This window comes from Mobula birostris, chromosome 11 (assembly GCF_030028105.1).
Source record: "Mobula birostris isolate sMobBir1 chromosome 11, sMobBir1.hap1, whole genome shotgun sequence".
Taxonomy (NCBI): domain Eukaryota; kingdom Metazoa; phylum Chordata; class Chondrichthyes; order Myliobatiformes; family Myliobatidae; genus Mobula; species Mobula birostris.
This window is the reverse complement of record NC_092380.1, coordinates 117,602,714-117,618,106: the sequence shown is the minus strand read 5'-3', so window position 1 is coordinate 117,618,106 and position 15,393 is coordinate 117,602,714.

Below are 15,393 nucleotides of genomic sequence, written 5' to 3'. Positions count from 1 at the left end.
AGTCAGTGGGCTTGTAGAAGATGTCAGTGGACAGTCTGTACTAGAGATGGAGACCGAGAGATTGAGAAAGGGGAGAGAAGGGTCCGAGATAGGCCAAGTGAATTTGAGGGCTGGGTGGAAGTTAGAAGTAAAGTCAATGAAATTGACGAGCTCAGCATGGGTACAGGAAGCAGCACCAATGTAGTCGTCAATGTACGGAAGGAAAAGTTGGGGGGCAGTACCAGAATAGGTTTGGAGCACAGACTGTTCCACATAACCAACGAAGAGGCAGACATAGCTATGGCCCATGCGAGTTCCCATAGCTACACCCTTAGTCTGAAGAAAGCGGGAAGAGCCAAAGGAGAAGTTATTGAGTGTGAGAACCAGTTCCGCCAACCAGAGGAGGGTAGTGGTGGTGGGGAACTAGTGAGGTCTATTATCCAGAAAATAGCGGAGGGCTTTGAGGCCTTCTTGATGGAGAATGGAGCTGTATAGGGATTGGACATCCATAGTGAAAATGAAGCGGTTGGGACCAGGGAACTGGAAGTTTTTGAAGAGGTGGAGGGCATGGGATGTATCCTGGATGTAGGTGGGGAGGGACTGAACTATGGGTGACAAAATGGAGTCCAGGTAGGCAGATACAAGTTCATCCCAATACTGACCGCTGAGGAACACCACTAGAGACAGCCTATCAGAAAAGGGCTCCTTTTTTAACATCACTCACTGCCTCCTGCCTGTCAGCCTTTCCGCTATCCACGCCAATATCTTTCTTGTAACACCATAGAAATTTTTCTTGTTAAGGTGCCAGATGAGGCTGCTTATCAAACGCCCTCTGAAAATCCAAGTAAGTGACATCTACTGCCTCTCCTTTGTCCACCTTGCATGTTACTTCCTCGAAGAACTCTAGCAGATCGTCAGGCAAGATTTTGCTTGACATAAACCATTCTGTATCTACCTCTACCGCAAATCCATGCACCAACCACTTAGCATAAAAATTTACCTCAGATTATCAACCCCGCCCCCCCGCCACATACTTTCAGTCAAACTTGTTAGACTTATCTAGTTTGAGTCTGGAAATAAACACACTTTCAATCTCTTTTCATACAGTGTTCACCAATCACTGTGTAAAGAGTTTCCTCATCTCACCTTGCCCCCTCCCCCAATATATCATTCAGTTTTGCAAAGTTCTTGATACCCTCTGTCAATAGGAACATTCTAAACAATGGATTCATCGGCTGTGTGGTGTACTGGGCAGTGTTGGATGTGGAGCAAGTATGGCCCATACCCTGTTCCACCACCATGGTAGTTACCCAAGCTATCATATGTTCCACCCAAGGATTCAAGATGGAGCTCATCCAGTAGGTTGAGATTTACAGAGTTTAAGGGGAAGTATACTCCACTTGCCCTTGTCCCATTATCACCTGTATTAAATGATCATCTCTATTGAGTGGGACTACAACCAGAGGTCATGGATTAAGAGTGAAAGGTGAAAAGTTTAAGGGAAACTTTAGGAGAAACTTCTTCACTCAGGGTCGCATGAGTGTGGAACGAGCTGCCAGTACAAGTGGTGCACAAGAGCTCAAGTTCAACATTTAAAATAAGTTTGGATAGGTACGTGCATGGTAGGAGTATGGAAGACAATGATCCTGGTGCAGGATAGGAGTAGCAATTTAAATGGTTCAGCAGACTAGATGGGCTGAAGGGCCTGTTTCAGTGCTGTACTTTTCTATGACTCTGACTCTAAACTATGCATGTGATTAACACTGGCAAGCACCAAGTGTTTCCAGGTACTGAGGTTCCACTTGTCCCCAGTGCAGCACAGGATGAACCTGGCTCATGACCATATAATGTTCTGTTTAATTGGACACTGCTGGACAAACTGTCCTTTGCAGGAAGTATTCTTTTGAGCACACACCCATCAGGCGGCAGTCAATATGAAACTGCCTGACACCTTGTCATGATTTGGAGGCCTGTGCTCCTCAATGACTTGGAGAGCTATGCTGGGTGGAGTCAGGACTTCATGCTTTGAACCTTGGTGGGGTCACCCCTGTCAAACAGGTCTAAGAGTAGTGGCCAGACCGAGAGTGATCCACCAGACCTCCAGGTTTGGGGATTCAGTTCAGGGTTAACAACCTGAACTAGTCAAATAACTGTTACAGAAACAGCGATGAAAAACCCTTATACATCTGAGTGGCCAAGGACAGACAGTGATGGAGAATCTTCATTACTGCCCTAAATGCCAGCAGTGTAACAGGCAGCAAATTTTGTGGAGCAGGACACCAGGGATCCTATGGAGTTTCCCCAAACAGATTATGGCGACCAGCTGGCAGAATGTCATCACCTGACTATACCGGATAGGTGGTTCTCCATCAGTTCCCCCTGTAGGCTTGCTGGCGGGTGAGATACCAGGTTTTCTGCACATTCACCACGCACACGACCACCCATCCCTCACAGAGCGACAACATCCCACAGAGGATGATAATCCTCTCACAGAACGCCACCCTAACCCCCAACAGACACAGGAACACTCATTCTGCCCCTCAGCCGCTTTCAGCTTCCATGGCTGTAAAAGGCGCGGCCCAGCAGTCACCCGCGCCGGAGGTTCGAGGGGCTTTTCCAGCTGCTCACCCCACTCCCGCACTCACTTTGACCGAGAAGATGACGGCGATGAACCCTAGGCAGCAGACGTTCATGTAGGAGAGGTTGAAGAGGGACCAGGGCAGATAATCGTGGGGCATAGCTAAAACCTGCGCGTTCGGGCAGCGGCGGGCTTCGTGCAGGGGGCGGGGCGTGGGGTGGCGGGAGCGGGAGAGGGCCCTGGCGGGGACTGGGGATGGGAGGGCCTGGGCATGATGAGGGGTAGGTGTTGGTGAGTAGCGTTTGGACTGGGATCAGGCTGTGGCTGGTGGGTGGGAGGGGGTTGGGGATGAGAGGAGATGGGGAGGGGACACATTGGGTTCTGGGATGGGGAAGTGCAGTGGTTGAGGGAGAAGTGAGTCGAGAGAGTGGTTGAAGGAGAGAGAAAGGGGCGGAGGGAGGGGGGATACAGAGAGAGGGGGTCGGAGAGGGAGAGGGGTGGAGAGGGAGGGAGGAGGAGAGGGGCGTAGAAGGGGGATGGGAAGAGGGTCGCAGAAGGGGAGGGGAAGAGGGGGGAAGAGGGTCGCAGAGGGAGGGAGGGGGAGAGGGTCGCAGAGGGAGGGAGGGGAAGGGGAGAGGGTCGCGGAGGGTGGGGGAGAGGGTTGCAGAGGGAGGGAGGGAGGGAGGGGGACAGGGTTGGATAAGTAGCTGGTGCATATTACAAATCCTGGTTATGCAACTACTGACGCCAGGCAGACAATCTCTGAAGAATATTGATATGGCTGGGGTCACCCGTCTTCGAAAGATACTACCTAGAAGAAGGCAATGGCAATCCATTTCTGTAAAAAATTTAAGAACAATCATGGACATGGAAAAGACCTAGACTGCCTCCGGCATGGCATATAAAAAACGAACGAATCTCTGGGCATGTAATCCTACCTGCGGCTACGGAGCCCGGGGATTTATACCCTTGCCTAGGGTATGCAGACCGGGAGAGAGCCAGTTATACATTTCCTAGGGTACGAGACCCCGGGGTTTATCCTTCCCTTGTGTACGGAGCTGGGCGTTTATTCACTACTCAAGATACGGAGGTTATTTACCTCTTTACTATAAGGAGCCTAGGGGTCATATATCCCCCAGGAGTTTATTTCCCTTTAGAACAGAGCTGGATGTTTATCCTCCCCTGGTACGAATCTGGAGTAATCCCGAGGTATGAGCCCGGGGTTTAATTCCCGCGTATCCCTATACCGGGTAATGATCCCAGGAATTTCGGCATCCGGTGGATTTGGCAGCATTGCGATCTTTTCATCGGCACTTCATTCCCAGCGGTGAAGATAAACTCATTTGGCGAAGAGTCACCTCTTCCCACCCGACATTCTCCCTGCATCTCTGCGTCTCTTCTTTCTCAGCCCGACTGCTGCCTCGCTTCTCCCCGGCTAGTGTCACCCATCCCCGTTTCTAGAGTTCTTTCCCTCCTATCACCGATCCCTACTCACCTTAATCGAATACACCATGGCAGTTAAGCCCAAGCAGCAGAAATTCATGTAGAACAGGTTGAAGATGGACCAGGGCAGGTGATCACGGACGGGGAGCACGCCAGGCACCACCTGAACCGTGCGAGGAGTCATTGGGGTCTGGTCAGTTCTGTACTCCATTCTGGACTGGTGCGGGACAGCGGAGAATTCAGGCGTTAGTTACTGGTCAGAATTTGATGTGAAAGGCGGGGTTTCTCAAAACCAAATATGGGGCAGCGGAGGTACGTGTGCTGGCTCTCGACATTTAGGAGGGAGTGGCAAAACGTTAAAAGGGTGGTATGTGACGATTGAGCAAGGGTGAAATAATTTCTCCCCATTCCTTGAGAACTCAAGTGAAATTAAGTAACGTACTGGTATTGGAGGGGTGGCGGGTGCGTCTGGAAAGCACTAACATTTAAAAGCAAACGGAGAATATTTCACCACACTTTTTTAAATAAACGTTTTTGTAATAATATACAGTATATAAAGCGAAAAGAAAAACAGCGCAAAACTCCAGGTTCTTGGCCATGTCAATGCATTCAGTCAGGTTAACTCTCCGTTTAAAATAGCACCATTAGCATTTATTCTTCCTCTCCCCCCGAGAAAGAGCCTTGGCTGTTATGTGTGAATTAATGGCACGGGTGCCACTTGATACAAGAAGAAAATGTCAACAAATCTGCAGAGAGATAGCAGGCAACTGCAGGAAACATAAAGTTGTGGTGGTAGGGGATTTTAATTTTCCATATATTGATTGGGACTCCCATACTGTTAGGGGTCTAGATGGTTTAGAGTTTGTAAAATGTGTTCAGGAAAGTTTTCTAAATCAATATATAGAGGGACCATCTAGAGGGGATGTAATACTGGATCTCCTGTTAGGAAACGAGTTAGGGCAAGTGACGGAAGTCTGTGTAGAGGAGCACTTTGGTTCCAGTGATCATAACACCATTAGTTTCAACTTGATCATGGACAAGGATGGATCTGGTCCCAGGGTTGAGGTTCTGAACTGGAAGAAGGCCAAATTTGAAGAAATGAGAAAGGATCTAAAAAGCATGGATTGGGACAGGTTGTTCTCTGGCAAAGATGTGATTGGTAGGTGGGAAGCCTTCAAAGGAGAAATTTTGAGAGTGCAGAGTTTGTATGTTCCTGTCAAGATTAAAAGCAAAGTGAATAGGAATAAGGAACCTTGGTTCTCAAGGGATATTGCAATTCTGATAAAGAAGAAGAGGAAGTTGTATGAAATGTATAGGAAACAGGGAGTAAATAAGAAGTGCAAGAAAATACTTAAGAAAGAAATCAGGAGGGCTAAAAGAAGACATGAGGTTGCCTTGGCAGTCAAAGTGAAGGATAATTCAAAGAGCTTTTACAGGTATATCAAGAGCAAAAGGATTATAAGGGATAAAATTGGTCCTCTTGAAGATCAGAGTGGTCAGCTATGTGCAGAACCAAAGGAAATGGGGGAGATCTTAAATAGGTTTTTTGCATCTGTATTTACTAAGGAAACTGGCATGAAGTCTATGGAATTAAGGGAATCAAGTAGTGAGATCATGGAAACTGTACAGATTGAAAAGGAGAAGGTGCTTGCTGTCTTGAGGAAAATTAAAGTGGATAAATCCCTGGGACCTGACAGGGTGTTCCCTCGGACCTTGAAGGAGACTAGTGTTGAAATTGTGGGGGCCCTGGCAGAAATATTTAAAATGTCGCTGTCTACGGGTGAGGTGCCGGAGGATTGGAGAGTGGCTCATGTTGTTCCGTTGTTTAAAAAAGGATGGAAAAGTAATCGGGGAAATTATAGGCTGGTAAGTTTAACGTCGGTAGTAGGTAAGTTATTGGAGGGAGTACTAAGAGACAGAATCTACAAGCAGTTGTATAGACAGGGACTTATTAGGGAGAGTCAACATGGCTTTGTGCATGGTAGGTCATGTTTGACCAATCTATTGGAGTTTTTAGAGGAGGTTACCAGGAAAGTGGATGAAGGGAAGGCAGTGGATATTGTCTACATGGATTTCACTAAGGCCTTTGACAAGGTCCTGCATGGGAGGTTAGTTAGGAAAATTCAGTCGCTAGGTATACATGGAGAGGTGGTAAATTGGATTAGACATTGGCTCAATGGAAGAAGCCAAAGAGTAGCAGTAGAGAATTGCTTCTCTGAGTGGAGGCCTGTGACTAGTGGTGTGCCACAGGGATCAGTGCTGAGTCCATTGTTATTTGTCATCTATATCAATGATCTGGATGATAATGTGGTAAATTGGATCAGCAAATTTGCTGATGATACAAAGATTGGAGGTGTAGTAGACAGTGAGGAAGGTTTTCAGAGCATGCAGAGGGACTTGGACCAGCTGGAAAAATGGACTGAAAAATGGCAGATGGAGTTTAATACAGACAAGTGTGAGGTATTGCACGTTGGAAAGACAAACCAAGGTAAAACATACAGGGTTAATGGTAAGGCACTGAGGAGTGCAGTAGAACAGAGGGATCTGGGAATACAGATACAAAATTCCCTAAAAGTGGTGTCACAAGTAGATAGGGTCGGAAAGAGAGCTTTTGGTACATTGGCCTTTATTAATCAAAGTATTGAGTATAAGAGCTGGAATGTTATGATGAGGTTGTATAAGGCATTGGTGAGGCCGAATCTTGAGTATTGTGTTCAGTTTTGGTCACCAAATTACAGGAAGGATATAAATAAGGTTGAAAGAGTGCAGAGAAGGTTTACAAGGATGTTGCCGGGACTTGAGAAACTGAGTTACAGAGAAAGGTTGAATAGGTTAGGACTTTATTCCCTGGAGCATAGAAGAATGAGGGGAGATTTGATAGAGGTATATAAAATTATTATGGGTATAGATAGAGTGAATGCAAGCAGGCTTTTTCCACTGAGGCAAGGGGAGAAAAAAACCAGAGGACATGGGTTAAGGGTGAGGGGGGAAAAGTTTAAAGGGAACATTAAGGGCGGCTTCTTCACACAGAGAGTGGTGGGAGTATGGAATGAGCTACCAGACAAGGTGGTAAATGCGGGTTCCTTTTTAAACATTTAAGAATAAATTGGACAGATACATGGATGGGAGGTGTATGGAGGGATATGGTCCGTGTGCAGGTCAGTGGGACTAGGCAGAAAATGGTTTGGCACAGCCAAGAATGGCCAAAAGGCCTGTTTTTGTGCTGTAGTTTTTCTATGGTTCTATGGTTCTAAATTGTTAACAAATTGGTAAACTTGCCCCAAGATAAATCAAATGATAACCTGTCCATTCCAAATGAAAAAAAGTGAAAAAGGCACACCCGACAACTTCATGCCAAAGAAAACAACTTTATCTCGAACTTCAAAACCGTTATGTATATACAGAGGCTTTCTTACAACCCATACCGCATGGCAGGAACACTATATACAAAGCCCAGCTGAAGTGAAAAGAACTGAAGTCGACCCCCCCCCCCGCCCCCATTATGAGAGCGGCCTGTGTGTCTGCGTGAGAATGTCCATCCTCCTCGGGACCCCGACCCCTCTGCCAACGTCTCTTCCTCTGGCAAAGTCATTGGTGGACATGCTTCCACCGTAGACTGTCTCACTTTTGCCTTCATGTCCGGGCGCAGCAGGTCCAATCTTGACTTGGGCCTACGCCCCATCAGCATCTCTGCTGGAGTTCGGGCAGTCGAGGTCAGGAAGAAACTTGCCATAATAATTCGCCATGCCCAAAAATGATCTGAGTTCTGTGACGGTCTTAGGGCTTGGGGCTTCCTTAATAGCTCTCACTTTGTCCTCCACGGGGCAAAGCCCCTCAGCTGTGATCTTGTGTCCCAGGTAAGTCACACTCGATGCCAGGAACACACATTTTCCGCGTTTCAACCGCAGCCATGCGTCTGAGAGCCTCTTCAGCACCCGTTCTAAATTAGCCAGATGCTCCCCCTCCGTAGCCCCCGTGATCAAAATATCATCAAGGTACACTGCTACGTGCGGAATCCCCCGCAGCAGTGTGTCCATTTTCCTTTGGAAAATGGCAGGGCTGGACGCCACTCCAAACACCAGGCGATTGTACTTGAATAATCCCTTGTGTGTATTAATTGTGACGTATTCCTTTGAATCCCCGTCGAGCAGCAGCTGTTGGTAGGCATGGTTCATGTCCAGCTTTGTGAACCGTTTACCCCCCGACAGGGTCGCAAACAGGTCATCCACCCGTGGCAATGGGTACTCCTCCAGCCTAGAGACCTGATTCACCGTAAGTTTATAATCCCCACATATACTTACCGTTTTGTCTGCCTTCAAAATTGGAACAATGGGAGCCGCCCACCCTGAAAACTGGATGGGCTCAATAATGCCCAGCCTCTGTAAACCTTGCAGCTCCTCCTCGACTTTGCCTTTCATGGCATAGGGCACCGACCTGGGCTTAAAAAAAACACGGTGTAGCCTTAGGGTCGACATGGAGTTTCACTGTCATGTCCTTCAGTGTTCCTAGCTCGTCCCTGAAAACGTCACTGTACCGCTGCAGAATGTCCTCCGTCGTGTGTGCATACTTAATTTCATGCCAGTTTAGCCGGATTTTGCGAAGCCAATCGTGACCCAAAAGACTGGGCCCCCTGCCCTTAGCTATCACTAGCCTGGCTTCAGCTTTCTGACGCCCGGCTGAAATGTCCACATATAACAGCCCTAAATGAGGTATGGGCTGCCCCATGTAGGTCCTAAGTTTGAGCTATGACGGTCTAATGGGAGGCAGGTTGGACCCCCAGGTCCTCCTGTAGGTCTCCTCACTGATGACCGATGTAGTGGCCCCTGAATCAATCTCAAACTTAATGTCCTTTCCCCTGACAGTGACTGTAGCATAATTGGTTCAGGTGGTTCCTCATCTGTTTCCACTGCAATAATGTTGTAGGTACACGCTGCCTCTTCACCTGCTTCTTCTGGATGGTGTGTGGCTGCCTGAGCCTGTTGAGCTTTCCCCTACCCAGGCTTAAGCTTACCCTTTGAACTTCTGCACTTTTTTGCTAAATGTCCCTTTTTGCTACAAGCATGGCAGACAGTGTCTTTGAATTTGCAGTAATTTGCATAGTGCGTCCGTCCACACCGGAAACATTCCACCTCCTTTGCCTGTTTACCAGTGTCCCTCCCGACACGATGCACTGCCGCCGACTGCGACCCCCATGGCCTTTCTGGATATCTTGACATTATTAGCTGCCATTTCCATGCCTTGGGCAATCTCTAAGGCTTTCTTGAAAGTCAACGGCGGGGTTTCCCCTAACAGGCGGTGTGTATGCCGTCATTATTAATGCCGCATACCAATCGATCACGGAGCATGTCATTCAACACCACTCCGAAATCACAATGCTCCGACAGATGCGAAAGCTTGGCCACGAAATTGGCCACAGACTGACCTGGCTTCCTGAAACGGCTGTGAAACTTACACCGTTGGATTATCACAGAAGGTTTCTGATTGTGGTGGTTCCCCACGAGCTTGACCAGTTCGTTATATGGAATGTCCCCCGGTTTCCGCCGTGTGGATAAATTCCTTATTAGCTTGTAAGTCTTCGCCCCACACACACTCAGGAGAATAGAGCGCTTCTTAGCCTCCACAGTAATTCCATTAGCATAGAAAAAGTGTCCCAACCTTTCCTCATTCTCCGGCCAGTCCTCCATTACCCCCACAAAATCAACCATAGTTCCAAACGTAGCCATCTGAAAGGCGAAACTCCCGTTCGAAAAACGTGCCGATACGTTCACAAAACCAGTTCACCTCGTCGCAAAAAATAGGTGGTAACTTCTACTTTGGAAAAGGCACACTCGACAACTTCATGCCAAAGTTCTTGGCCATGTCAATGCATTCAGTCAGGGCCAGGGTCAACCGCACGAAGAGCGAAGCCATGCTCTTCGGCAACTGGCCCGACCGATCCAGCGTCCCCTTCACCAACAGGTCTGACCACGTGAAGGTGTTGGGGATCTGGTTCGGAGGGGCTGAGGCGTGCAACAAGAACTGGCAGGAGCCGACTGCCAAGGTGAAACAGAAAATGGGACTGTGGGGAAGGCGCTCCCTGTCGATAACGGGCAAGAACCTGGTCAGCAGGTGTGAGGTGCTCTCAGGGCTGCAGTACTTGGCGCAGGTCTGGCCCGTCCCCCGCTCCTACAGTTCGGAAATCACCCGGGCTGTCTTCAGATTCGTCTGGGGATCCAAGATGGAGCGGGTGAGACGGACCGTCATGCACAAGTCCCTGGACAACGGGGGCAAGAACGTCCTCAATGTCGCCCTCACCATGATGGCCAGCTTCGTAAGTGGATGCATCAGGTTGTGTGTAGAACCGAGGTATGTGAGCACCAAGTACCACTATGTGCCCAGGTTCTACCTGTCGCCCTGGCTACGAAGGATGGGTCTGGCCCTACTCCCGCGCAACGCCCCAGTCAGCTGGTCGTTGCCGGCATACCTGTCCTACGGAGCAAAGTTCTTCCAGGAGAACGCCTTTGACCACAGGGCCGTCAGGCAGTGGTCAGCACGTAGTGTCCTGCAGGCACTGCAGGAGAAGGACGTGATGGACACAGTGGGGTGGTTCCCTGAGCAGACTGTCCAGTTCATCTGGCAAAATGCCTCATCGCCAGATCTCACCAACAGGCACCAAGACCTCGCCTGGCTGGCGGTGAGAGGGACCCTCCCAGTCAGAGCCCTCCTGTACGCCCGGAACATCGTCTCCGCACCCCACTGCCCACGGGAGGACTGCAGTGAGGAGGAGTCTGTGACCCACCACTGTGCACACTGCCAGTTCGCAAAGAGGGTGTGGAGGAAGATGGACGGGCTAGTGTCACGTTTTATCCCCAGCAGCTGTGTAACAGAGGACTCTCTGATCTACGGGCTGCTCCCGGGGACGCACACGGAGACCAACATCGGGTGCTGCTGGCAGATCATCAACTCGGTGAAAGACGCTCTTTGGTCGGCCCGAAACTTGATGATCTACCAGCACATGGAGATGTCCGTGGGAGAATGCTGCCGACTGGCACATTCTCGGTTGCAGGAGTACGTGCTGAGGGACGCACTGAAACTCGGTACAGCCACCGCAAGAGCCCGGTGGGGAAGGACCACAGTATGGGTTTCTCCACCCGTGGGAGTGGGAGGGGTCGGGGGGCGGGGAGTATACCCCTCTACAATGATATGGTAAGCTGAACTACTGGAGTGCCACGTGGGTGGCTATAAATACGGATATGTACTGCCTATAATGGAAACGTATGTAAAGGATGAAAAGTTATTGAATGGTTTATTGTATATATTTATTTTTGAATAAAGTATATTTTGAAATTAAAAAAAAACTCTCAACTCGGTGAGCTGACAGGCTCCATCCGTTCCTTTGGGTCGGGTAAGACTCCCGGAAGCGATGGCTTACCGGCGGAGTTGTACTCGGCTCTGTGGAACTGGATGGGCCCAGACCTGCTGGAAGTGTACAACGCTATGCTTCTGGCCGGCAGTATGTCTGAGTCCATGAGGAAGGGCATCATCACCCTCATCTACAAGCAGAAGGGGGAAAGGGAGGACATTAGAAATTGGAGACCCATCTCTCTCCTGAATGTGGATTACAAGATCCTGTCCAAGGCTATCGCCAACAGGGTCAAGTCTGCTCTAGGACAGGTGATCCACCCAGACCAAACCTGTGCTGTACCGGGCAGGAAGATCTCAGACAGCCTTGCGCTGCTGAGGGACACCATTGCCTACGTGCAAGACAGGGGGGTGGACGCCTGCCTGGTCAGCTTGGACCAGGAGAAAGCCTTCGACAGGATATCGCACACGTACATGGCGGACGTGCTCTCCAAAATGGGATTTGGGGAGGGAATCCGGAATAGGATTAGACTGCTCTACACAGACATCCGTAGTGCAGTCCAGGTCAACGGGTGGGAAACAGACAGCTTCCCCATCAGGTCTGGAGTCAGGCAGGGCTGTCCCCTCTCCCCAGTCTTGTTTGCCTGCTGCATAGAACCCTTTGCGGAAGCCATCAGGAGGGATGCGGCCATAAGAGGGGTGACGCTGCCAGGCAGTGGAGGGACCCAAGTGAAAACCTCCCTGTACATGGGCGACGTCACCGTCTTCTGCTCTGATCCGAGGTCAGTTCGCAGGTTGATTGGCACCTGCGAACGGTTCGAGCTAGCGTCGGGGGCCAGGATCAACCGCACGAAGAGCGAAGCCATGCTCTTCGGCAACTGGCCCGACCGATCCAGCGTCCCCTTCACCATCAGGTCTGACCACGTGAAGGTGTTGGGAATCTGGTTCGGAGGGGCTGAGGCGTGCAACAAGAACTGGCAGGAGCCGACTGCCAAGGTGAAACAGAAAATGGGACTGTGGGGAGGGAGCTCCCTGTCGATAACGGGCAAGAATCTGGTCAGCAGGTGTGAGGTGCTCTCAGGGCTGCAGTACTTGGCGCAGGTCTGGCCCGTCCCCCGCTCCTATAGCTCGGAAATCACCTGGGCTGTCTTCAGATTCGTCTGGGGATCCAAGATGGAGTGGGTGAGACAGACCGTCATGCACAAGTCCCTGGACAACGGGGGCAAGAACGTCCCCAATGTCGCCCTCACCCTGATGGCCAGCTTCGTATGTGGCTGCATCAGGTTGTGTGTAGAACCGAGGTATGTGGGCACCAAGTACCACTATGTGCCCAGGTTCTACCTGTCGCCCTGGCTACGAAGGATGGGTCTGGCCCTACTCCCGCGCAACGCCCCAGTCAGCTGGTCGTTGCCGGCATACCTGTCCTACGGAGCAAAGTTCTTCCAGGAGAACGCCTTTGACCACAGGGCCGTCAGGAGAAGGACGTGATGGACACAGTGGGGTGGTTCCCTGAGCAGACTGTCCAGTTCATCTGGCAAAATGCCTCATCGCCAGATCTCACCAACAGGCACCAAGACCTCGCCTGGCTGGCGGTGAGAGGGACCCTCCCAGTCAGAGCCCTCCTGTACGCCCGGAACATCGTCTCCGCACCCCACTGCCCACGGGAGGACTGCAGTGAGGAGGAGTCTGTGACCCACCACTGTGCACACTGCCAGTTCGCAAAGAGGGTGTGGAGGAGGATGGACGGGCTAGTGTCAAGTTTTATCCCCAGCAGCTGTGTAACAGAGGACTCTCTGATCTACGGGCTGCTCCCGGGGACGCACACGGAGACCAACATCCGGTGCTGCTGGCAGATCATCAACTCGGTGAAAGACGCTCTTTTGTCGGCCCGAAACTTGATGATCTACCAGCACATGGAGATGTCCGTGGGAGAATGCTGCCGACTGGCACATTCTCGGCTACAGGAGTACGTGCTGAGGGACGCACTGAAACTCGGTGCAGCCACCGCAAGGGCCCGGTGGGGAAGGACCACAGAACAGGTTTCTCCAGGAGTGGGAGGGGTCGGGGGGCGGGGAGTATACCCCTCTACAATGATATGATAAGCTGAACTACTGGAGTGCCACATGGGTGGCTATAAATACGGATATGTACTGACTATAATGGAAACGTATGTAAAGGATGAAAAGTTATTGAATGGTTTATTGTATATATTTATTTTTGAATAAAGTATATTTTGAAATAAAAAAAAACCTCTCGTTTTAAAATAGCACCATTAGCATTTATTCTCCCTCTCCCCCCGAGAAAGAGCCTCGGCTGTTGTGTGTGAATTAATGGCAGGAGTGCCATTTGATACAAGAAGAAAATGTCAACAAATTGTTAACAATTGGTAAACTTGCCCCAAGGTAAATCAAATGATAACCTGTCCCATCCAAATGAAAAAAAGTGTAGCAAAATACCGAAACACAGAAAAATGTGGCATCAAGTATTTCCCAAAACAATGTGGAAATTTACTCAATTGATTAAACCACAAGCTCTGTCCAAGTGGAAGTGGGTGTAAATGAAAAGAGGGGAATGAAATGGTGTTATTAATGATTGGATGACGAATTATTTCCAAGTCATGAGGACATGGCTATTTGTGGTGGGGGAGAGTAATTCCCTGGTTCACATCTTTACTGTTGTGCTGTAGGTATTTCATTTTGCTGTTCTGTAAGAGCAGTCTGTTCAGCTTTCAGTCTGTTTGGGTTATTGTTGAAGATAAGGGATGATGTGGAATGTGTGCCACCTGCAGCCCCCTGATAAGCCTCAGGCTTGCTCAGCTCACTTTCATCTAGGGGGAGCAGCCTTCGGTCCCAACAAACTGGGTCATCAAGTTTTAGTGGATGCTGTGTGATGTACCCCATCCCGCCAAAACAAAACAGACAATACACCATATGCGATTAAATGATTACATTTTATAGATCTTACTAGAACTATGTAATTAATAGAGATAAAATATAAAAGGAAAATAAAAGGCGCCAAAATTTTCAAATTTCAACCACTTCGGGCACAACAGTTGGAGCTCAAGTAACAGGGTATTCTTTCCACCATGCGATCCCCTCTGACCCCCTCAACCCGCCGCCTGGGACCAACCACGGTGGTCGACCGGACACTCCACATGAGTCTGTCCTCGTCTCCTGTCCTCGCCGAAGACCCTGGGCCTCGGACTCCCGCTCAGGGTCAGTTCCTCCGCCGAGGGTCACAGCATCGCATCTCCTCTCTCTGTCCCCATCACGCATTTTCCCTCCAAGACCGCGAACAATAGCTTACAGACACACAAGAAAGAATAACATCTATCCCAATTGGTTAACAAATGATTACAATACTCTTTATAACCCAAACAAGCTGCTAGAGAGAAAACTTTCTCAGCATTTGTTATCACAGAAAAGCCATTTTAATTACGGTATAACATAACAAAGAAGCCATTTTGTTAGCCTTCGCAGTAACATAAAAGAAGAAACCCCTTACGCATCTAATTAGGGGGCATTTTCTTAGAGATGGACACTAAGGTTGGTCTTAGGTTTTTTTTTGGTTCGGCGGGAGATGAAGAGAGAAGATGCTGAGGAGAACCGGTCGTGGGATACGACCCGGTGGGACAGCCGTTTGTTCGCTTGTTGCGAGCGACATTCGGAAGGTGGTGTGGACGTTCACACTGACCGAGGGCCCAGTGTGTGAGCGACAGAGGAGTTCAAGATGAGCTCCAACTTGTGCACATTTGACTGTTTAATTAAAATGGGCCATTTTCTTTTTGTTTTTCTTTATTAACCCCTTAGTGAAGATTCATAAATATAATTCTTTTAATCGTATGCAGTGCACTGTCTGTTATTTCGTGGCACTAATTCGTAATATGGTAGGAAAATACACAGTATCCGCACAAACCAGGTTTTGGAGCTGGAGAGCTGTCTCACTCTCACGAGTTTGGCGGGACCGGGGTGTGTTTTCCCTAGACTTACGCTGCCAAGGAAACCAGGGGTTTTCAATATGTTCAGAGCATTTCTGACTGGTTTCAGGATGGT